This window comes from Engraulis encrasicolus, chromosome 22 (assembly GCF_034702125.1).
Source record: "Engraulis encrasicolus isolate BLACKSEA-1 chromosome 22, IST_EnEncr_1.0, whole genome shotgun sequence".
NCBI classification, from domain to species: domain Eukaryota; kingdom Metazoa; phylum Chordata; class Actinopteri; order Clupeiformes; family Engraulidae; genus Engraulis; species Engraulis encrasicolus.
In genome coordinates, this window is record NC_085878.1 from 34,901,842 (window position 1) to 34,911,841 (window position 10,000).

Sequence of the window (10,000 nt, forward strand, 5' to 3'; positions counted from 1 at the left end):
TCACTTTCCAATTTGTATTGTCTGTAAGGACTCAAAAACAACGCCAACGTCTCCAGTCATTCCCAAGACGATTCCCAATTCCCATCATCTACAGATTGACATCTTTGTAAATCCAGAAATGCAGTATTTCAAAATATTAACAGAAAACAACTGCAGAGGAAGATGGCTCTCACAAGCAGCAGCATCATTTGTTGTATGTGTCAGAACTGTGGGTAGGCAATGGAGTTGGGAGCCACTGGAGCCAAATCTGCCTGGTCATGAAATTCCATATCTTTGCTGGCCAAGGGGAAAAATTAAGACAGGCACTCAGCACAAGCTATCGTCACAGAGATTACACTGCGGCCACGGCTTCGCACCACCCGCCCAAGAGAGTGTTCGATGCCTGTCATTAGTTAAGACGAGCCCCATCCAGCACAAGCAACACGGCCCAGCCGTTATTTCACCTACTGTGACGAGGACGAAACCCGAGACCAGACAGAGACATGGCTTCTGAAAACCATAGAGATTATTTGTATTAGACACACATATTTAAACATTAAATCAAAACTGTGGGTTTTGGGGGGGATTTGGGGGCGTCTGAAACCGTAACCGAGACCAAAAGAGAGAAAAAGCATTGGAATTATTGTGGTATTTGCTTTTGAGGCAGAACAATATTGGGCAACTGTGTTTTGCCGTGAACCCAACATCTCTCTGGGCAGTGAGTGACCAGGGTTGCCAGATGAGGCTGATGATGAATGTTCAAAACCCGCCTAGAAGCACAAAATCCCGCCCAACTCTATTGATTTCTATGGCAAAAAGTGGGCGGGTTTTTCTGATAAATGCTATTTTTACCCGCACACGGCCATCCTAAGCAGCCCAATTGGGCAGGAACCAGCCCAATCTGGCAACACTGAGCGACCGCTATTTAGCTAGCCTCAGGGTTACCTAGAGACAAGCGTGCAAGGTTCAAAACAATGGGAATGATGTCCATTTGGAGGGAAAACGACTACTTCCTGTTTACTCTCCACTGACCTCCTTCTCGTTGTTATCACACCAATCTCCTGTTGTGTTAACAAGACCGTGACACATCACCATTGCCAGCAATGGGCACTATACCGAAACTGTCGGACTCTGAAACTGTTGGATTTATCATTCTGATGTGGGTGGATGAAGTTTAGATAAATTATTAATTGTATTAGTATAATGTATTACAACATTTCCTTTTGAAAATGCTTCCTCTCTTCCCGCTGTGAGCAACGGTGTTGTGTAATAAAACAATGGCATGTGCATGACAGTGACTCAGCTTTGAAGTGGAGTGAGCTGAAAAAGTTAATCATCAGCACATATGGAAAAAGAAATTCCCATATCTCCCAGACAAAGGAATCCATGGAGGAAGGAAAAGACGGAAAGAGGGAAAGAAAAACAGGAGAGACACAATGAGAGAGAGAGAGAGAGAGAGAGAGAGAGAGAGAGAGAGAGAGAGAGAGAGAGAGAGAGAGAGAGAGAGAGAGAGAGAGAGAGAGAGAGAGAGAGAGAGATAGAGAGAGAGAGAGAGAGAGAGAGAGATAGAGAGAGAGAGAGAGAGAGAGAGAGAGATATGAATAGTGAGAGAGAGAGATATGAATAGTGTGTGAGAGAGAGAGAGAGAGAGAGAGAGAGAGAGAGAGAGAGAGAGAGAGAGAGAGAGAGAGAGAGAGAGAGAGAGAGAGCAAGAGGGGAAAAGAGAGGAGGGTTGACAGAGTTCCTGTCTGGGATTTCATATTGCACCAGCAGCCAAGCCAAAAAAGAGAAGAGTTCTCTCTGCCATAGAGTACTGTGTGTCCAGACTGCGCACTGCAGACACTTGTATCGGTGTGTGTGTCTTTAGATTTGTGTGAGTGTGAGCAGTCTACCTATTTTAAGCCACTTGTAAAAACAAACACAAGTTCCTATGTGGAGCCTGCACAGCAATCCTGCTAGTTTTCGTCATGCTTGCCAACAACTGTACTGCTGCAGCCATTCTCTTGCCGCGTGTCCGAGTGTGTGTGTATTTCTCTATGTGTGCGTATTTCTATATGTGTGTGTGTGTGTGCGTGTGTGTGTGTGTATTGGACATGTACGCATACGAGATGCCCTGCTGCAGACACTAGCCAGGCCGCGTCCTCCTAGTGATGCAACACCTTGAGTGTTGCTTCTAGTCAGGCCAGGAGCAATACAAATATCGTTTTTGAGCTCCAGAAAAATCGGGAACCCCTCCCATTTTGTCGGGATGCAAGCAACCAGTAGCAAACCGAGCAAGCCGGGTCAACCATGCCGTTTGGGAAATGTTAATTGTTATGCTCTTGGTCAGACCAAGTCTCGAAGAGATTTAAAACTCGATGATAATCAGGTTAGCAGAAACTGGAAGTCAGTGCAATACATACTTCATCACCAGTAGCAAAGCACAGACACAGAGAGTGCTGTAGTATTGATGTTAACACAGGCAGAGACCTGATCACTTTCCCTGCTGCCGCTGCCGGTGCCGGTGCCGGTGCTGGGGGACTGCATACAGCACACAGAGGGCCCGTGTGGCTAGCCTTGGACTACCTTTGGCTTAATGTGGCATTTAACAAGAATCAGCTAAAACCCACACATTACAGTACAGTGCAGAATGTCATTCTGCTGGATGCCAACACGTTCTGGATGGGAAGTTAAGTCAGTGCGATCAGAATCTGGAACACACAGACGCAAACACAGACACATACACATACACACAGACACACACAGGTTGTGTGGTGCATGAGCGATGCCGGGGCATGCAGTGCTCAAAAAAAGCATGGCACTGACTGGGGTCGTACCGTACGCAAATTCCACCGTGGTTGAGCAAATTTCCGGAGGATACGGCGTGAAAAAGTAAGAAAAATCTCCTGTGGCTGAGGGCATTCCATTGTAAATCTTTAGCGAACGGTCGGTAGTAACATCAATGGGAGCATGACAGGGAGGAGGGATGGCGAGGTAGTAGCTTCTTTTTCTGCTTGCCCTGCGGTGACTGAGGTTTTCCTCATTGCTTTGACAACGGCCAGTCCGTTTCTATGATGGTCATGCACTCTACGTTTTGTTTTGCTACGTGTTGCTCTGTTGTCGCCCCCCATCCCCATCCCCCTCCCTCTCTCTCTCTCTCTCTCTCTCTCTCTCTGTTTCCCTCAGTTTTTCACTCGCTGCGAGTGTTTCTCTCTTCGCTTGCAGCCACAGGACCCAGCTGGAGTCTATGTGCTCACATCGGGAGGAAGAGAGAGACAAGTTTAGGCTGCAGACAGGGGACAAAGAGAAGTGGATACACCACACCACAAGGGCCTGTGACACCCAGATAACACAGCACACAATGTCATCCATGAGACTGATGAGACAGTTCTACAGCAGAGAGGAAAAAAAGAACTTATCTCCAGTACATTGTCACACACACGCACACAGGGGGACACACACGCGCACGCCTGCGCGCACACACAAAAACATGACAACAAGCTTATCAAACGTCCAGGATGTTTCCAGCCAAATACATACACAAATGGCAGACAGGGATATTCTCTCTCTCTCTCTCTCTCTCTCTCTCTCTCTCTCTCTCTCTCTCTCTCTCTCTCTCTTCTCTCTCTCTCTCTCTCTCTCTCTCTCTCTCTCTCTCTCTCTCTCTCTCTCTCTCTCTCTCTCTCTCTCTCTCTCTCTCTCTCTCTCTCTCTCTCTCTCTCTCTCTCTCTCTCTCTCTCTCTCTCTCTCTCTCTCTCTCTTCTCTCTCTCTCTCTCTCTCTCTCTCTCTCTCTTCTCTCTCTCTCTCTCTCTCCTCTCTCTCTCTCTCTCTCTCTCTCTCTCTCTCTCTCTCTCTCTCTTCTCTCTCTCTCTCTCTCTCTCTCTCTCTCTCTCTCTCTCTCTCTCTCTCTCTCGGTCTCTGTGAAAAACCATGCTCCCAAAAGTTCTTTGGTACGGTTTCTTTTTTTGGTTGATCGGCCTCCTAAACGGAGCCCATTATATTAATTATGCCAAAAGTCAGTCTTCCCCTCGGCCTGCGTGGTCATGAGACACTCATGGTCCCATGGCCATAGTGATGGTGTTCCCTAATCACACTCTCTAGAAACATGACTCGCAGTGGAGACAGTCAGACACGGGACCAGGGAAGAGGACACGGTGGATGGCATAGAGGTATGTTGTCCTGGGCCCAGGGGGAGAGGGAGTCCAGAACGAAGAAAAAAGTAATCTGAAAGCCACCCACTCCCCACTCTTTAGAAACATGGGTGGGGAAACTTTTTCATTCGAGGGCCACTTCAAATTTTATAAAGTCCTCCAAGGGCCGTACTATGAACACAAACCAGGATTTACACTTTAGGCCTACATATTGAAGGTGGCCAATGTAATTTGTAAGATTCCTTTACACAACGTGTCATATTTCCTGTGAAACAGCATAACATTAAAATTATATCGGGGCCAAATAAGATGGCCTCAAAGGCTGTAAATGGCCCTCGAGACATAGATTTCTCAGTCCTGATTTAGAAACATGACTCGCAGTGGAGCCAGTCAGACATGGGACAGGGGAAGTGGACACGGTGGACGGCAAAGAGGTCTGTTGTCCCGGGCCCAGGGAGAGAGGGAGCCAACTGGGGAGCACACTGACACACAGCCGGTAAAGTTAACCTATCGTGTTTACTTACTCAAAATCATCGAACCCCGGGCAAGACCCAAACAATAGAAGCACAACAATGGTGCAGCCCTAACAGGCATTAAACAATGCTCTCAGCACAATTGAACTGGCCTGAAGTGGACGTACCAGTGACCCTATCTGATCTGTACTATGCCCCACCGCCCCACCACGCCCCCCACCTCCCATCATTCTTCCCATTCCTATGTTATGAGCACTGCCATCATCATAGGCATCTAGTGTGTCTCAATAGAGGGCTCAGTGTCACCGTCAGAGATGCAAAGATAGCCGTGAACACACACACACACACACACACACACACACACACACACACACACACACACACACACACACACACACACACACACACACACACACACACACACATACACACATACACACACACACACACACACACACACACACACACACACACACACACACACACACACACACACACACACACACACATGTGCGCACACGCATGCCCCCTTTTTTCAGTGCAAAGCTCTGTGAGACGCAGTTGACACGACAGACTCACTATGATGAGAGGTGGGTGCCGTCAACAAGGCAAAAGTGTTTACAACACGTCTCCATACATACACACACACACACACACAAACACACACACGATATCCAAACACTGGAGCTGTTTGCAAGGACAACCAAATGGTAAGCTGGGAACAATTCCAAGAAGAACCGTGAGAAGGACGGATCTCAGACAGAGAGAGAGAGAGAGAGAGAGAGAGAGAGAGAGATAGTGTTAGAGAGATACAGAGAGAGAGTGAGAGCGAGAGCGAGCATCCCAATCCTGTGTTTACCTGATGCATAATTATATTCATCTCTGGGAAAACAACAGAGGGGAGCCTGTCCTGAGAGTTAGTGGAAGGCGTCATGACAACCATAACTACCATAACAACCCAATCAGGGCTGCTAATAACTGATTATATTCCTATGGGTTATAAAAACGAAGGTGTGCTTACTGTATGTAGGTGACTGTCGTTTGGATGATGACAGGGGAGAGGGAAGGGAAGATGATTGGGTGATTTACTGTACAGTATATCCCTATGCTGCATAAAAAAGGTCTTTTAAAGAAGTATATTTTTTGGTCTTTTATTTTATGACTTTATTTTACGAGAGGACAGTGAATGAGTGACAGGAAATGAACGAGGTGAGAGAGTCATGGGGAAGGATCAGCGAAGGACCCAGGCCGTAATCGAACATGAGTTGCCAGCGTAGCAGCCCAGTGCCCTACTGTTAGAGCCTCGGTAGGGCCATAATGAGGTGTGTTTAAGGTATATACGTAGGTGACTGTGTCACTCGGAGGATGACACACCGGCGGAAAGGGAGGGGAAGCGTTTGGTCATTTATGGTATGGCCATAATTGAAACAGAGATATGAAACACACACACACACACACACACACAAAAAACCCTGTCAAGAAAAGTCCCTTCAAAACTGCATGATATCAGCTGATTGTTTCAGATCTAATCGTCCAGTGTAACTGTGGATACCCTTCACATGATTTTTAGTGTTTATTGGTAGCGACACAACATTGCCCTAACAGCATCATAAAAATACCATGTTGATTATGACGCGCCCCAGTTCAGTGTGTGTGTGTGTGTGTGTGTGTGTGTGTGTGTGTGTGTGTGTGTGTGTGTGTGTGTGTGTGTGTGTGTGTGTGTGTGTGTGTGTGTGTCGGGATGAGGACGCAGTTTTCAGTAATGAGATGTCGGCACATTCCTGCAGCACCTGAGTCAGATAGGATGAGATTATCAGAGTGAGATGTTCTTCATGTCTGCCCTACTGCAGCACTCCTGTCCTGCTCGCCCTCCTCCAAGGTCATGGACATGGCTGGATTGGCCATAGGGCATAAAACAGGGCAATTGCCCGGTAGACAGTTGACGATTTTGTCCTGCTACTCTCCCCGGTGTAGCGGCATCAGTCCTCATCAGTCCGCTACAGCAGACCTCTCTGAGTCAGATTTACATTTTCATTTTGGCTGTTCTGGTCAAAGTAGCTTGTAATAGATGACTATAAATACTGTCACAGGCTTCATTGACTCTCTTAAATGCCTGGCGGACTGGTCTTCACTGAAAATGCCCAGCCTGATATTTTGCCCCAGCCCAGCCTTGGTCATAAGATGTCGAGCTAGAAACCCAGACAGTGCAGCCAGAACTGGAAGCCCAAGTGAAAAACTCCCCAAAAAGCCTGGCTACCTTCCCCCAGTGAGACAGCATTACAATGTAATTTACATTGAAGTACAGCAGTACATTGAAGGGCAAAATAAGATAATAAGACCCTCCCTCCTCCAGCTGTCTTTCAGGTCATGGGATGCTGAGCTAGAAAGCTGCACAATGCCATCAGTACTAGAAGCCCACGTGATTGGCTCCCCCAAAAACCCTGCCTGCCTTTCTCCAGTAGGGAAGCAATCAGACAACATATGGAGGGGCAGAATGATATCAGATGTTCCTTCTGCTTTACCCCAGCACTCTCCCAGCTTATGGGATGCTGAGCTAGGAAGCTGGACAACGCAGCCGCCAGTAGGCTTACCAAAGTAAACAGCTCCCTAAAACATCTGCCTGGCCTTCCCCACGCAGGAAAGGAGCCACACAGCATACAATGCTGAAGGGCAGAAAAATATAAGATATTCCTCTGCCCTACTCTACTCCAGCTGTCCTATACTATGAAACTGGATCAAGAGTAAAGCAGGTTAAGTTGAGAGGTAAAGCATCTAATAGAAGAGCCTGGAGGTTCCACGCTCTTCTATTTGGTGATTTACCTCTCAACTTAACCTGCTTTACTCCTGAACCAGCTTCTTAGTATACCCCTCAGGTCATCATGGGATGCAGAGCTAGGAGGCTGGACAATGCTGTTGGTACAATAAGCCTAAGTCAGTGGCTTTCAAACTTGGGGTCGAGACCCCATACAAATGGGGTCGCCTGGAATTCAAATGGGGTCGCCTGGAATGTCTTGCTGTGTAAAAAAGTACACTGATTTAGATTTATACTGCAATATTACTTATTAATCTGATTGAAATGTTACGGTCAGTCTTACATCTTTTCAGAAATACTGTGCTACAAGTTTAATAGCCTACAAGTTAGCTCAGTCTTTCTTTTTTTTGGTTGTGTAAAATACTGTATGTGTATGGGGTCCCCAGAAATTTGTGATCTCAAAGTGGGGTCCCGGCCTAAAAAAGGTTGAGAACCACTGGCCTAAGTGAACGGCTCCCCTAAAACCTTGTCTGGCTTCCCCCATCAGGAAAGCAGTCAAATACCATACTGAAGGCCACTAGTGAATAGATCTGCACTCAAAAGAAGGGTTTCAGGTCAGTGGGTCGCTATGCACTTGAATGGCATTGTAAAATCAATCACTACACGCCACACTGACAAACTGACAGTAACCTAGAGGAAGCCTCACTGCCTGAGGGCCTAACCACCAAGATCATGCTGGCAGTGCACTTAAATATCTCTGACACACGCGCACTCACACACTCACACTCAACTGTAACATACAGATACAATATCAATTTCCGATCAAGCTTGCCCTTTGAACTAGTTATGTCAGTTATTGACAGACACATTTCTCTGACCTACAGCACATTGCTGTAGGCCTAATTACGTGTGTGTTTTGCTACAGCGCTGTGAGGTGAGCATAAAACAAGATAAAAAAAATACTTCTGGCTCACAACTAGCATGTTGCATCCTGGGAAACCCTTAGAGATGAAGCACGTTAGGAACAAATACCCCTGCTTCCTCAGGATCTCCCTTGGTGAGGAGAAGTTAAATGTGCATGAGTGTGTGTGTGCGCGCGCGCGCGCGTGCGCGTGCGTGTGCGTGTTGTACACATTGAGAATGACTCTGATTGACAAACCCTTTGTGTGTAAAATGCATTTCCTTTCTTTTTTGGGCTACTCGCTCTCCAGTGGGGGTTAGGTTGGTGACATGAGGGGTCCATGACATCAACATTCCTCTCAGTGTGAATCCCGGAGCCGTCCTATTCTCTTGTCTCCTGCACTTCCTTGACAAACACACACAGCACCGCCAAAAGAGAGAGAGAGGAAAGGGGCTTCCACACTGAAGCGAACCAAAATAAACACACGGTGCGTGTCTAGACTCAAAAGGTGCAAACACGCTCAGCAGTTGGTCCAGAGCATTGAAGTTGTAACACCGACCGACATCCGCGGATAGTTTTTACTGGCCAAGTGGAGCAAAAAGACCCCCCTCCCTCCTGAGGGTCATGTAAAAAGGACACGTTTTAAAAGGGCCAATGAACAAAGTTTTTGTCAAAGGTCAAAGTTCGCATGTGTGATGCGTCAAGAGTCCCTAGGTGGTCTGCTTTCAAGGTGAAATCACACACACACACACACACACACGCACAACTGGAACACATCATGGAACACATCCACGTACACACACATGCACGCACGCGCACGCACGCACGCACGCACGCACGCACGCACGCACACACGCACACACGCACACACACACAGCCATATATGGACACACGTAAAGGTTGCAGCAAACAGCCTCCTCATTAGTCAGAAAACATTCTTGAGGAAAAAACGGGGGCCAAGGCACGAGTAATCTAAATTACTCCCAGCATTCAATAGGGGTCAGTCAGTCGGTTCTCAATCGCACAGCTCAGTCAGTCAGCACCAAATCATCCATCTGTCGCAACGCAAGCCCCCAGAGTCACAGCTCCTCATCAGCCGTGACAGAACAAAGTGTAGAGAGTAGATATTTGCAGAACAGACACACATATAAAAGGCGTTTTTCTTTCCACAAAACCAGGCCACAAAAAAAAAACCCTTCAGGAACAGACACAACACACTAGACTCCAAACACCAAAGACATTTCCACTGCTGCTAGAGATGCTTTGATGCCAACACATGGCTGATAAGCAGAGATAATGCAGTATATGAGGCCAGTCCCGAGTGGAGCGGCGCCCTGGTGGCCGTGGGCGAAGCAGTCAGTGCCCCATGTCCGCCGCTGGGCATCTGGCAGCGCTTACCGTAGCTTAGCCTCTGCAACTGGTTGGAGGCCTGGCATCACAGATTGGGATCAGCAGAACCACACGGGGACCAATAATCACACACACACAGACACACACACAGACACACACACACACGCACACACGCACACACATAGGCACGGACTCACACTCACACATGGAAGAGTAAGTGTGTACTGCATGTTGGCACTTCTGTAGAGCTTTCAAACTCTCTCAAAGCTTAGACACACACACACACACACACCCTATGTACACATGTGCCTGCACTATACTATAAATTCATACATGCACACTAGCACAGACACATAAACCTTTTCACAACATTTGAGGTACTGTATTTTCAGCCATGGTTTCTGGCACACAGTT

General features: G+C 47.3%; 1 protein-coding gene across 1 annotated transcript in view; it reads right to left on the bottom strand.

The window, feature by feature from the left end:
* fhod1 (formin homology 2 domain containing 1) overlaps positions 1–10,000 on the bottom strand; it is a 71,437-nt gene that overhangs the window by 43,503 nt on the left and 17,934 nt on the right. The gene's annotated exons all lie outside the window — the stretch shown is intronic.